Raw genomic sequence first — 14,916 nt, forward strand, 5'->3', positions numbered from 1 at the left:
ATCCATTCGTATGCTATACCACAGGCAGAGGGGAGCCACCAGCACTGAGCAGTTACTGTGTTTATTAGCAGCTTTCTAATCCCAATCTTCATTTGTAAAATGGGAATAATAATGCTCAATTTAACATATTGCTTTGAGAGGAAAAGGTATTTGATAGGAAAAGCTACTAATAACCCCCTAAAAGTCCCACCCCGTGTAAATAGCAGCATAGGTGAACTGACTTCCCTGGACTTGCCTATGACCTACGAAGTGTTTTAGTGAACCAGGCGCTCTTCCAAGTGCATAGCATGATCATTTCATTTCCATCTGTGATAGCTACAACTCGTGATTTCTTATTTCCAATTTAAGGATGAAGCTTGGAATAGAAACATCAGTGGTGGGCCAGGTGGACTTGCACATAAATATGGGAGACGTGTGAAATTATATGCATGAGATGACAACAATCTTGTAAAAAATTTCCTCGATATATGAAACCAATCAAAATGAGGAAGCTCTTCCAGGAAAAGGAAATGAAAAATTGAAGGGACATGAATTCAAATCCAAGTCATAAGGCTCCAGACCTGTCGCTCTAAACCAAACCACCACTCAAGGTATCCTCACTGCCCTTGGTGGGTGTTCAGACACTGACTGAGTTACACATTCCCTGGCCAGTGTCCACAGCTGTCAAAAGAAACATGTCACATGTACTCTGGACATGTGAGGCAGGAGAGTTAGTAACGTTATTTCAGAGTCTACTACTTGCCAGGCTTTAGATCTCTAATGAAAATATGCAAATATCTAATATAAATATCATTTGATTCTTACAGTAGTCATGGAAGAAAAGAATTAATATCCTCATGTTAAATTGTGAAAGCTTGTGGTCCGGGAGGTGGCGCAATGATAAAGCTTTGGACTCTCAAGCATGGGATCCTGGGTTTGATCCCCAGCAGCATATGTGCCAGAGTGACGTCTGGTTCTTTCTCTCTCCTCCTATCTTTCTCATTAATAAATAAATAATCTTTAAAAAAAAATTGTGAAAGCTTGTGACAGAAAAGTCATCTAACTGACTCAAGGACACACACAATAAATGGCAAAAATAAGACTTCAATGTGACATCTGTTAACTTGGAAGAATTCTCATGAGCTATTATTACATGAGTAAAGCAAATCTTTAAAGTACACACAATACACATATGTGAAGAATTACATCATTAAGATATGGAAATATACAGTTTGTGTTGTTAATTTGTGTAAAAAAGTATAAGAATGTCCCCAGCTGTGACCATGAATTGGGAAATCATGTTTGGGAGCTACTCTGATCAGTACGTAAGACATAAAGCAGGGCAAATTCTTTAATAAACAGGAGCCATAAGATAGGAATAGAGAAGATGAAATTAGGGGTCTTTGTGCGGGAAGAAACTAGGAAGTCTATTTTAGGTATATTTCTAGAGGCCCATGACTTTAGTAATTTTTGCCCGAGCTGGATAGCTAATCTACAGGTGGACTAAAAGTATTATCTGGAAAGAAGGTGTCAGAATTGAGAATAAGTCTAGAAAGCTGGATTAAGGCAGAGAGTAGCTCACAAACATGAAGGAAGGAAATAATTTCATCATTTTTAATAGGTAACTAGTATTCCATTGTGTATCACAATGATCTTATCCACTCATCTGCCATTGGACATCAGGAATGCTTCCAAATTTGGGATATTACAAATTGTGCTCCTTTGAACATAGGTAAACACATTTCTTTGGATAGGGGATTTTGTTTCTTTTGGAAAATCATCAGGAGAGAAATTGCTGGGTCTTAGGGTATGTCCATTTCTACAGTTAGGGGGGTTTGGTGTTGTTGTTTATTGTTTGTTTGTTTTTCCCCACTAGGGTTATCACTGGGTCTTAGTGCCAGCACTACTATTTGACTGCTACCAGAAGCCATTATTTTTGCATTTTTTTCTTTCTATTTGATTTTCTAGGACATAAATTGAGAGGGGAACAGAGGAAGAGAAGGAAATACAAAGAGGCACTTGCAGACTTGCTTCAGCACTCGTGTGGCGAACCCAGGTCCTTAAACATAGTAGTGTGTGTCCTCAACCCGGTGTACCACCACCCAGCACCCCATCTCTAATGTTTTAAGGAAATTCCAGATTCTTTCCCACAGGTCTTGGACCAATTTACATTTCCACCAGAAGTGTAAACACATCTCAGCATCCTCTCTAACACTGTTGTTTCTGCCCTTTCTCTTCTTCTTCTTTTATTTCTTTTTTAGTTTTTTTTATTACTGATTTACAAAAAATTGTAAGATAATAGGAGTATAACTCCATGTTTTTCCCACCACCAGAGTTCTGTGTCCCCAGCCTCTACTCTGGAATCTACAGTAGCTCTCTAAGGTCACCAATATAGTCTGATTCCATAACTATTTATATTATATGTGTATATACATAGATATATACATACATTTTTCCCATTTTTTAATTAAACAGGTAATGTTTATTGTCACTCCTAAGTTCTAATTGGGCTTGATACTATTGAACATATTTCTATATTTTTTTAAGATTTAAAAAAATGTTCTTAGGGAGTTAGTATTGATTCCCAAAATTATGGGATAACAGGTGTATAATTCCACACTGTTCTCACCACTTGAGTTCATTGTCCCCATTCCCTCCATTGGAAACTGCAGTTCTCCTAAAGACATATATGAAGGTTGATTTTTATTTCTATGGTATGACCACCTGTCTATTTTTTTCATGGTCTTGACTTCTCTTCCCTTCTAAGTCACACCTACATCCACTACTACTTTTGAATGTGCTTCTTTTTTTTTTTTTTTTTTTTGGTCCTGGTGGAGCTAGAGTTCAGAGCTTTCTGGTCATTTTCTCCTAACATTTATCCCATCCTGGGAATATAAACCAAAATTCTTTATGGAGTACAGAACGCAGAAAGTCAGGCTTCTGTAATTGCTTCCCCACTGTTAATGGTGTTGATAGATCAATTTGTACCCCCAGCCTGTTTATATCTTTCCATAGTTGGGTAGGATTCTGGAGAGGTAAAGTAAATGGTGAGGGCATCTGCCTAGGGAAATCAGGATAGAATCATAGCAACATCAACAATTTGGTGGCATAAAGGCAGTATAAAGCAGGACAAAATTTTAATTAACAGGAGCCAAAACATAGGGAAAAAGAGGATGAAATTAGGGGTCCTGAAGTGGAAAGAAGCTAGGAACTCTTTTCCATCTAAATTTTATAGACATTTTCAATGATATGAATCCAATGTCAAGGAAGACTAAGGCAGAATCAAAACAATGGAACTACATCAAATTGAAAAGCTTCTGTAAAGTAAAAGAGACCACCACCAAAACAGATTCCCTATAGAATGGAAGAAGTTCTTTACATTCCATACATCAGACAAGAGGCTAATAACCAAAATATATAAAGAACTCACCATCTCAGCAACAAAAAAGCAAATGACCCTTCCTGAAAATGGGAAAAGGATATGAACATAAAAAGCTAACAGACATGAAAAATTACTCCAAGTCATTGATTCTCAGAGAAACACAAGTAAAGACAACAATTAGATACCACTTCACCCCTGTGAGAATGTCATACATCAGAAATGATAGCAACAACAAAATCCTAAAAGGTTGTGAGGGTAAAGGAACCCCCATGCACTGCTGATGGGAATGTAAATTTGGTCCAGACCCTGTGGAGAGTAGTCTGGAGAACTTGCAGAAGGTGAGAAATGAACCTTCCTTATTAACAGCAATTCCTCTCCTAGGGATATATACTAAGGAATGAAATAGACCCATCCAAAAAGATTTGTGTATACCTATGTTCATAACAGCAGAATTTGTAATAGCCAAAACCTGGAACCAATCCCAGTGTCCAACCACAGATGAGTGGCTGAGAAAGTTTTGGTCTATATACACAATGGAATACTGTTCAATATTTTAAATAGTGGTTTCACCTTCTTCACCCCATCTTGGATGGACCTTGAAGGAATCATGTTAAATTAGAAAAGCCAAAAAGATAAGGATGAATATAGGATGATCCCATTCTTCCCATTTTATCAACGGCTCTGCCTTCACTTCTTTTCTAAGTCACCCCTATACCTATTAGTACTTAGGTGTCTTTCCTTTGTTCTGCTTCTTTCTCAGATAAGAGAAAGAATGCCTGGTTTCCTTTGGTGTTATCCAGATTTGATTCCCTTACATTGATGGTGTGTAAACAAGACTTCTGGTGACAAACACTTCGGGTCCTTATGGAATGGGGGTACAAAGCCCTCTGGCTTACTTTCCCTATTACTTACCCCCTAGGACTATGGACCAAAAATTTTTTGGCAATTTTTATTGCTTTCATAATGATAGACAAGATTGTGGGATAAGAGAGGTACAATTCTACACAATTCCCACCACCAGAGTTCCACATTCCATCCCCTCCATTAGAAGCCTCCCTATTTTTTAGCCCTCTGGAAACATGGACCCAGAATCATTAAGAGGTGCAGAAGGTGGAAGGTCTGACTTCTGTAATTGCTTCTTTGCTGAACATGGGTACTGGCAAGTCTATCCATACTCCCAGGCTTTTTTTTATCTTTACCTAGTGGGGCAGGGCTCTGGAATGGTGGGGGTCCCAGGACACATTGATGAGATCATCTGTCCAGAGACATCAGGTTGGCATCAGTTGTAGTGACTGCAACCTGGTGGCTGAAAAGCATTAAGATATAAAGCAGAACAAATTGTTAAATAATCAGGAACTCAAAGGTAAGAATATAGCAGATGAGATTTGGGGGTCTCCATTTTTGGAAAAGGCTAGTTAGTAGGTCTATTTTAGGTATATTTCAAGGGGCCATAACATTACTTTTTAAAAATAGCTTTATTGGAGGATTAATAGTTTACAGTTAACAGTAAAATACAATAGTTTGTACATGCAAAACATTTCCACATAACAATACAACTCCCACTAGATCCTCCTCTGCCATGATGTTCCAGGACCTGAACCCTTCCCCCCCACCCCAGAGTCTTTTACTTTGGTGCAATACACAAGTTCCAGTCCAAGTTCTGCTTAGAGGTCTCCCTTCTGATCTTGTTTTTCAACTTCTGCCTATAAGTGAAGTCATCCCATATTCATCCTTCTGTTTCTGACTTATTTTACTTAACATAATATCTTCGAGCTCCATCTGAAAAGGTGAACTTACCATGAACCAGAGACATTGGAGCCTCAGGAATAAGAGTATCTTTGCATAACCATTATGCCATCTACTCCTGTTTATATTTCTCAGTTTTCCACATAACAATTCAACCCCCTCTATGTCCTCCTCTGGCATCATGTTCCAGGACCTGAACCCTCCCCCGCACCCCAGAGTCCTTTACTTTGGTGCAATACACCAAACTCAGTCCAGTTCTGCTTTGTGTTCATTTTCAACCTTTTTGTTTGTTTGTTTGTTTGTTTGTTTTTCATTGAAGGTGTCTTTAAAATTTAGATGGAAAAGAGTTCTGCCAGTATTTTCCTCTAAGCATTTGAGTTTCTGGTCTGACATCCAAGGGGTGTTTAAATCCCCTACTGAAGGGGAAGTTGGTGGCACACCCGGTTGAGTGCATGAATTACAATGTGCAAGGGGATCCAGGTTCAAGCCCCTGGTCCCCACCTGCAGGAGGAAAGCTTTGCGAGTGGTGAAGTAGTGCTGCAGGTGTCTCTCTGTCTCTCTCCCTTTCTGTCACCCTCTTGATTTCTGGCTGTCTCTATCCAATAAATAAAAAGATAATAAAAAAAATTTTTAAAGAAAAAAAAGAAATCCCCTTACTGTTACTGTTTGCTGTTAATATACTGCTCTAGCCCTTTTAGCAGATGTTTGATGCCTCTCCTTGGGTGCATAGCTGTTAATAATTGTTACTACCTCTTGACTGACTGATCCTCTGAGCATTAAGTAATGTCTATCCCTATCTTTTTAAATTGTATTTATTTTAAGCTCTCTCCCCTCTGTTGTTTTCTATAGTTCATATATTTTGTTACCCTGTTCTGATACTGTATTAGCTTGTTCAGTTAGTTGTACTCTTAGCTCAGCTATTTCAGCTCTCAGCTCTCTAATTACCTTGAAATAGTTTTCTTTTGGAGTCTCATTTGCTGTTTCCCCATTTCTGATTATATTACTTTCAGATTCTTTCTTCACTTCTTTGACTAATACCTCAATTAGTGTTTGGATCTTGTCCTAAGTCTTATGTGCTTCTACCACTGGGATGGGGTTTATCTGAGCTTTTGTCCTAGTTCATTTCTCCAATGTTTCTTCTTGGTTTAACCATTGTATATGGTGTGTTATGAGGCCCCCTCTCAGTACTATTCAATCCACTAGTCACACTTGCTTGGATTGACTGACGTCTAATTAAGGTACTTAAAGAGTTCACAGGTATGGAAAGTAACAGTTGTTTTAACGTTGTCTCAGTTCTTGAGGTGAAGCGGTGGCTATTAAGCCCTCAGGCCCAAAGTACCAGGCCCAATTTGGCAGCAGTCCTTGGCCCTGTGAGTTTCAAAACAAATCCCATTTGTACTCCACAGTTTCTGAGTCAAGTATTTAACATGTTTCCGAATTTATTAGGAGAACAATGTGGAAAGGCTGCCACTATACAGCCCCACTTCCAGACCACTGGGAGTGTGTGCCTTCCCCTGAGTTTCCTGATCAGGTCTCTGTCCCCTTGTCAGCACAGGGCCTCCTGCTGCTACTCTAGCCTCCAAGGGACAGTAGCAATGGAGACTCACAGTTGCATTTAGTGAGCCTTAAGGGATTCTCTCCTCCTGTCAGCAGTTTATTAGTTGATAAAGCTCAGACCAAAGGTGGTGCCTTAACTGGCAGGCTGTTACCAGTTGCTCCTGAGTAGGTATGGGGCTTTCAGCCCCAGGAATCTCTCCTTAGGTCCTTCTGTCTGCAAGCCACACAAGTTTGCACTCACTCTTAACTAGGTGGGTTCCCAGAGTATTCAGAGTCTTGTCTTGTTGTGTTCTCAGGTCATCTTCTTTGTTATTTTTAGTTGATCAGCGGACAATTTTCCTTCTTCTTTTACAATCTTTATCTCTATAATTTCTTCTTCTTACTTTATTGCTATGGCTAGGACTTCCAAGACTATGTTGAGTAGTAATGGTGAGAGTGCATATTTCTGCCTTGTACCTGGTCAAAGAGAAAATTTTCAGTTTCTGTAATTTTACTATATGTTGACTGAACTGGTTTGAGGAATTTTCCATCAATCCCCATTATTTTTAATGTTTTTTATCATGAAAGGATGTTTAATCTTGTCAAAGGCTTCCCCTTTGTCTATTGAAATAACAATATGATTTTTAATTGCATTTTGTTGATGTGGTGGTCACATTGACTTACATATACTGAACCAGTGTTGCATCCCTAGAGTAAGTCCTACTTGGTTACAAGGTACAATATTTCTAATGTATTTCTGTATCCAGTTTGCTAGAACTTTACTCAATGTTTTAGATTCTATATTCATTAGAGATATTGATCTGTAGTTTTATCTTTTTGTTGTACCTCAGTCCAGTCTTGATATCTGGATGATACTGGTAGATAATATTGTTGTGTCCTTAATATTTTGGAAGAGCTTGATAAGTATACATAGTAGCTCTTCCTTAACTAAATACATATTCTAAACATTTATTTGCCTTTTTTCTACTGTACTACCTACTAAAGAAAAAATAAACACGTGGACATGTTCCTTTGTCAAAGAACATCTGACTATATTTCTGTGTGCCTACTTCTGAACTCTCTGTTTTGTTCCTTTGATCCATTTGTCCATTCTTTCACTAATACTACACTATCTTAATTATTGTAATGTTGTAATATCTTGAAGTCAAGTAGTGTTAGTTCTCCAATTTTGTTCTCTCTTCTAGTATTGAGTTGGCTACTCTAGTTTTTTTGTTTCTCCACATAAAATTTAAAATTAGATTGACCGTATTCATTAAAGTAATTTTCATAAATGTTGATTGGTATTAACACATATATTTAATCTATATATCAAGTTGGGAAGAACTGATTTCTTAACAATGTCAAGTCAACATATCCATAAAAATGAAATATCTTCCTTCATTTACTTAGTTCTTTGATTTTATTCATCATATTTTGTGGTTTTCATCATATTAGATCTTGTAAATATTTTATTTATTTATACCTAAGTAATTCACTGTATGAATGCTAGTATAGATAGTAATATTTCACTATGAACTATGAACTTCTACAGTCCTCACTTTTTATTTCTTCTTCTTAGCTGGTACTGCATAGCCCTAGGGGGCTAGGTTTGGATATTTTCTCCCCACAAGGAAGGCTTGAACAAAAAATAACATGTTAAGGGAGATAAGGAATAAAACTATTCATCACATGTGCATAACTAAATCTCTGTATACTTTATAAATAATAAATATTGTTATATCTAGTAAAGACCATGCATCGAAAAAGATTTTAACTTAAAAAACAAGGAAAGCGGAAAACACAGTATAATAGTTATATATATCTTTCTTGCCTAAGACTCTGAAGCTCCAGCAGGTTCAGTTCCTAAAACCAACATAAGCCAGAGCTGAGAAGTACTGTGGTATTAAAAAAAAAAAAAAAAAAAAAGGAAAAAAGAAAGATAGAGAGAAAGAAAAAAAGATTTAAAATGGGGACAGGGATACAGACATACTCTACCACTGTGCTCTACCACTGAGTTGAAGACCCAAGTTAGATCCCTAACACCAGGTATTCCAAAGCTGAATGTTATTCTGGTCTCTCTCTCTCTCTCTCTCTCTCTCTCTCTCCATATATATGTATACCTCTATCTCTTTCCATGGTTATTTTTAAAAGAAGTAATATAAGATTCTAACTGTGCCAAAGAAAAAGACGATATATCTTCCCCACAAATAATAATAATAATAAAAGCAGATAACATCCGATTGTGTGCCAATGAAAATTTACCTTTGGGGGTCAGGCAGTAGTGCAGCGGGTTAAGCGCAAATGGCGCGAAAACGCAAGGACCTCATAAGGATCCCGGTTCGAGCCCCTGGCTCCCCACCTGTAGGGGAGTTGCTTCACAGGCTGTGAAGCAGGTCTGCAAGTGTGTATCTTTCTCTCTTCCTCTCTGTCTTCCCCTCCTCTCTCCAGTTTTCTCTGTCCTAGTCATCAACAATGACATCAATAACAGCGATAATAATAACTACAACAACGATAAAACTACCAGGGCAACAAAAGGGGAAAAAAGGCCTCCAGGAGCAGTGAATTCATGGTGCAGGCATCAAGCCCCAGCAATAACTCTGGAAGCAAAAACAAGAAAAAGAAAATTTACCTTTAAAGTTCTGAAAAAAAAAATGTATTTCCCAATTACATACTTCTATTCAATTGTGAGGACAAAATTAAAAGTCTTTCTAGATTTGCAAGGGTTCACAGATTTGCCTTCCACACACCCTTTCTTAAGAATTTACTTGAGGATATGACTTAATAAAATGATGTCTTATTATTTCCTCAGAAGTAAAATGAAGGTAAAGATTATGTCTTTGGTCTTGAAACTGCTCACCACAGAGCCCAGGGCTCTAACACATGTGTCATGAGGCCTGGTGGGTACAGGATGACAGAGGAAGTGGGGCAGAGCCCAGCTCTTGTTCCCATCGAAATCAGAAAAACTTCACTTGGAACTGCTTCTTAAAATGAATTTCTGCAGAAGGTTTCACTAGAAGAAAGAGTTCTGCAGTTTTGAATCATTTGGAAATTCTGAGATTGGACAATCACAAAAGTCCCCCAGGCTTAAATGCTCCACAAGTCTATGAATTCCGGCAAGTTTTGGTCAAACACCATGTGTTGAAATGTGCAGTGCCCAAACTCGTTTCTACAAACTAACTTGTAACGTTTATCATTAAAAATAAAAACTCTTTCAAGGATGGGCCATAAATTTTGCTCAGACTGCTTAAGCCTTGCTCTTAAAAGTTTCCCTTTTTGGGAGTCAGGCTGTAGCTCAGCGGGTTAAGTGCAGGTGGCACAAAGCACAAGGACTGGCATAAGGATCCCGGTTCGAGCCCTGGCTCCCCACCTGCAGGGGAGTCGCTTCACAGGCGGTGAAGCAGGTCTGCAGGTGTCTATCTTTCTCTCCCCCTCTCTGTCTGCCCCTCCTCTCTCCATTTCTCTCTGTCCTATCCAACAACAACGACATCAATAACTACAACAATAAAACAAAAAGGGCAACAAAAAGGAATAAATAAATATAAAATAAAATTAAAAAAAAAAAGTTTCCCTTTTATCACAGTAGAAATCCTGAGGAAATTAATTCAATGCTGTGAAAACAATAGGCTTGAAATCAGGAAAATGGATTGTGAATCTAAAATGGTTAATTTCTGTGGGCTTTCAATCCTTTCCTTACATAAGTAGAGTTAAAAAGTTTTGGTTTTTGTTAATTTGTTTTGGTTTGGTTTGGTTTAGTTTTTGGCTCAAAAATCAAATCAGAGTGATGGTTAACGAGCAAGACAGTGTTGTGACCCCAAATGCAATTTAGTAAAATACGTTTCTAGGACTTGGGCAGAAGTGAATTAATCTGGTCAGCATTCCAAGCTGGATCCTGGTGTGCTGTTCCAAACTCAACTACTCTATGAATAGTTGATGAATTCTTTCTTGTTACTCAATCAGATGGTCAGCAACTTGCACCCAGATTTTATTTTAATAACTAAAAATATTTAAGGTCTAAGACCTCTATATAAAAAGCTCTTTATAAGGAATGGCATTAAGAATCAAAGGTAAGCCACCCCAAAGCCTTAGAATTATTTTTTGTTTCTTCACCACTGCAACATTAATTTAGTTCATAATCATATCAGTTGATAAGATAAGCTTATAGAAAGTAAAATAGGAACAGCAAAAAAAAAAGTTATTGAAGACAGATAAATGAAGGTAGAGATCCCTAAAATCACTAAGTATAGCTAAGGTAGCTTCTGCATGAGCTTTACAGACATTAGACTTTCACAAAGCAAATCTTCAAAATTAAATTGGGCACTGTGTTAGCTTTTCACTTTTCCAAGTAAAGATATTAAGGAAGTGAAATTAAAAACCAGCCAAGATCTTCACATCAATTACAGTAGCAGATTCATAGGAAAGACAAGCATGACACCAAAATGTCAGGAAGAATATATTATTTACATAGTGACCATTTTAAAGTGTACCACAATAAAACATGTACTTCTCATCTCACTACAGACTGACTAAGCATTGTCAAAGGAAAGTATTCATTCAAAGCCTGGCATCTGAAACCACTAGAATACTCTATTGTGAGCATGAAATTAAACAGAAGAGCCCAAAGTTCTATAAGCAGAAGGAAAGTTCCCAGTGCCACATCACGTGTTAACTCCACTCTGCACAGTGAGCAAAACCTGCTTAGTGTGCTCCTCCATCAGGAAGTGATTGCATTTCCAAATTCCAAAAATTTCCAAGAATGCTTTCTCCAAAACACATATATTTTATATAGTTCCCAAACTAACAACATTCACAGTGCTTTGAGAAGATACACCTGATTTTCATATCTTGATGTAATATCTTGCAATCTAGATAAATTATTAGTACTAATAGATTTTTTTTTCTTTTGTGGAGTCTTTGGGTTTCTCTATATAGTTGATCATCTCATATGCAAGTGACTTTTATGTTCTTCCTTTCTATCTATTTCAATTGCCTTTCTTTTCCTCTCTTGCCTCTCTTTTTCCTCAGGGATCCCAATAACTCAGATATTAGTCTTTCCGATGGAATTTGCTAATTTGTAAAGAAGTGCTTCATTTTTCCTAAATCTATCCTCTCTAAGAGTTATAAACTCACAAAATGTGGTGATTGAAATTTTCTCCTTCACCTGGTTAAGTCTGCTTCTGAGACCTCTTACCTCAACCTGAACTGCATTCAAAGTGTCCTTTAGGCCCTGAATTTCTATTTGGATTTTTTGTTTCTGTACTTTGTAGTTCTATTGTAAAATGATCAGTGAGTTCTTGAATCTTAATCTTAATTTCTTAAATTGAATTTATAATGAGTTTTCTGAACTCTGTCTCCATTTTTTTCTAGATTTATGCCTGTCTGGTCATATGGGTTTTCTGTCATTGTTGTCTGTGTATTTCTCAGCTTCTGCACTTAGTGTTCTTTTATAGTTGTGACAGCAGAAGGTACTGTGGCTAAGAAGTTTGATTCCCTTGTTTCTATGTACTGGTGGCAGAGGGGAGAATATATCCTGAGTCACCAGGCTGGGCCAGTGTTCCTGATGTCAATATAGACTGCTGTTCCAGTCTTAGGCAACAGCATTCAGTGGAAAATCAAGAAGTCACCGCTGTAAATTGCTGAGATTATAGGTGATACTTTTTAACAGTTCTTTGTTGCTTAAATTTAGACCCAGAAGTTATGAGTCTCAGCCACCAGTCTCCAAATTTGGTGCCAGCAATCCCTGAGCCACGGTTTTGAGTCCTGGGAACACCTCTCTCACCCCCTTTCCATCCACAAGCCACACGTGTGGTGATTTTCTTTCCTTTTCTACTCTCTTTCTTTCTTTCTTTCTTTCTTTCTTTCTTTCTTTCTTCCTCTCTTTCTTTCTTTCTTTCTCTCTTTCTTCCTCTTCTTTTCTTTTCTTTTTTTTAACAGTTGTTTCTTTAACTCAGCCCCAAAAGTAGTGTGCCTTAGCTGCCAAGCTCCCAATTTGGCGCTAGCTGTCCATTAGTACAACCCTTTAGTTCCAGGTATCTCTCCCTCACCCCTTTTCTGTCCATGAGCTACACATGTCTACTCATCTGTGGCTTAGTAAGTTTCTAAGAGATCCTGGTCATATTTTCTGGAGTTTCAGGTGATTTTCATTGCTGTTCCTAGTTGACCTGGGAAAGCAAGAACAAGACTTCTCCCTAAACATTTCTATCATGAAAGAGTGTTAGGTTTTGTCAAATGTCTTTTCTGTATTTATCAAGAAGATCTTTTATTCCATTAAGATTTTTCCATTACTTTATTGACTTCTACATATTAGGACAACTTCACATTCCTTGGATAAGTGCTATGTAATCCTAGTATATAATCTTTCTTTTATGCTGGTACATTTAGTCCTCAAGCATGTTGTTACAATTTTTTACATCTATGTTTCTAAAGGATGTTAGTTTATAATTTTCTGGTGATGTCTTTATTTGATTTGGGCATTAGAGTAAAACTGGTTCCTATAGGTTGGGCTAGGATGTGTTCTTTGGAGAAATAATAAAGCCAGAAACAATGGGTAGAAACAGTAGAATGATCCAAAAATTAGGCAGAAAAAGTATAATGCATGAAAAATTACTAACTTGACCTGATGAATAATTGCTGGTAGAACTATGCTAAAATGTAATATTAAATTATCCTTTGAATATTATTGTGCTGCTCAAGTTAACTGTGCAGGAAATAAATATAAGATTTTTATTCTACATTTTAGTCACTTTGAATCATTCTCTGTGGCAAAGGTTGTTCATTGTGCCCCATTAACTTCTCCTTTCATTTTTCTTTAGAAATAGAAATCATTATCTGGACACATAACAGTGCAAAAATATACATTTCTCAGCCATTCTTCACTTTCATGTGGACATATGACTAGGTTCTATTCAATAAGTGGAGAAGCCATGCAATTTATAGGTCATACCCTTAAAAAGTAGAAGTAAAACATCTTTCTTATCTCCTATTACTATTTGTTGGACTGTGGAAGTCATGATGGAAGTAAGTGCAATTATCATAGACCACAAGATGCAAGTCAGGTCACCAACGTCATTAAGAATCATTAAACAAAAAGACAAAATAAGTAATTTTTTTAAAGACTGTTGCTTTTATATGTATTTTGGGGGAGGGCTTTTATATCCTCTCCTTTTATTCTTTATTGGCCACATTTCTTTCAGTTCTTCCCCTCTTCCTCCCAACCCCACTCACATCATGATTGCTTTTATCAGAGCCTCCATGTAATGAAATTCTATGGTTAATTCTAAACCCTCATAGTACTAGACTGGTCAGCATCTGATACATGTGTATACCTTCTCCTCTTTAAACCAATTCATTTGGCTTATAGAACACATCTCTCTTCTGGGCTTCTTCCACCCTCACTAGTTGTAATTTTCAGTCTGTTCCTGTCTCTTTTTTCTTGCTCCTGTTAATGTGTTCTTGGAATGCTTCCGTGTCCTAGCAAGTGCCTTTTCTACGTACAGTTGCTTCCATAGTGACATATATGCTAACTTGGATTTAAATATACAGATACTGAAAGTCTCAATGTTTATTTCCATTCTATTGGACTGTAAACCCAATGAAGGCAAGAATCTTTGCTTTCCTAGAGCTTCTTCACTGCCAAGATCTGCACCTGCCCCCATCTCAGTACAGAAAATAAGTATTTGTTGAGTGAAAAAATACCTAAAAGTTATCTACACTGTATGAACACCATCTTCAAAGCACTGATTGTTGGGACCTGGCAGTGGTTGGTATTCCCAGGTGCAGAGACCCAGGTTCACTCCCCCAATTCCCAACTGCAGGATGAGGTGTAGAGAGTTTCATAGGTAGTGGAGTGGTGCTATAGGTGTCTCTCTGTCCTTCTTTCCTTCTCTATCTCTGTCTCTCTCCCAGCACCCAAAACTGGCTTCCAAGAGTGGTGGAGTCATGTAGGCACTGAACCCCAGTGATAACAGGTGAAAAAAACTAAAATACCTTATCCTTGAAACAGCAGAAGGAAAAGGAAACTATATCCTACCTCAGAACACCAAGCATATGTAAACTAAATTCTCGCTATGAAATTCTGGTAGCACAGCCTGACTGTCTCATTCTTGCTGTTTTGGGCCAACTACATAATAACTGTGATGACAATATAGCAATATCTTCAGTTATTTTTTGAGAATTTATATCACTGAAGAATATGTAATTATATGCCAAAGTCAATAATATTCTTTAAAATTTGAGTTTTTATCTGTAGTGGGGGTTAAAATTCACAGACATGAGCT

The sequence above is a fragment of the Erinaceus europaeus genome, chromosome 7, assembly GCF_950295315.1.
Source record: "Erinaceus europaeus chromosome 7, mEriEur2.1, whole genome shotgun sequence".
In the NCBI taxonomy this organism is placed as follows: Eukaryota; Metazoa; Chordata; class Mammalia; order Eulipotyphla; family Erinaceidae; genus Erinaceus; species Erinaceus europaeus.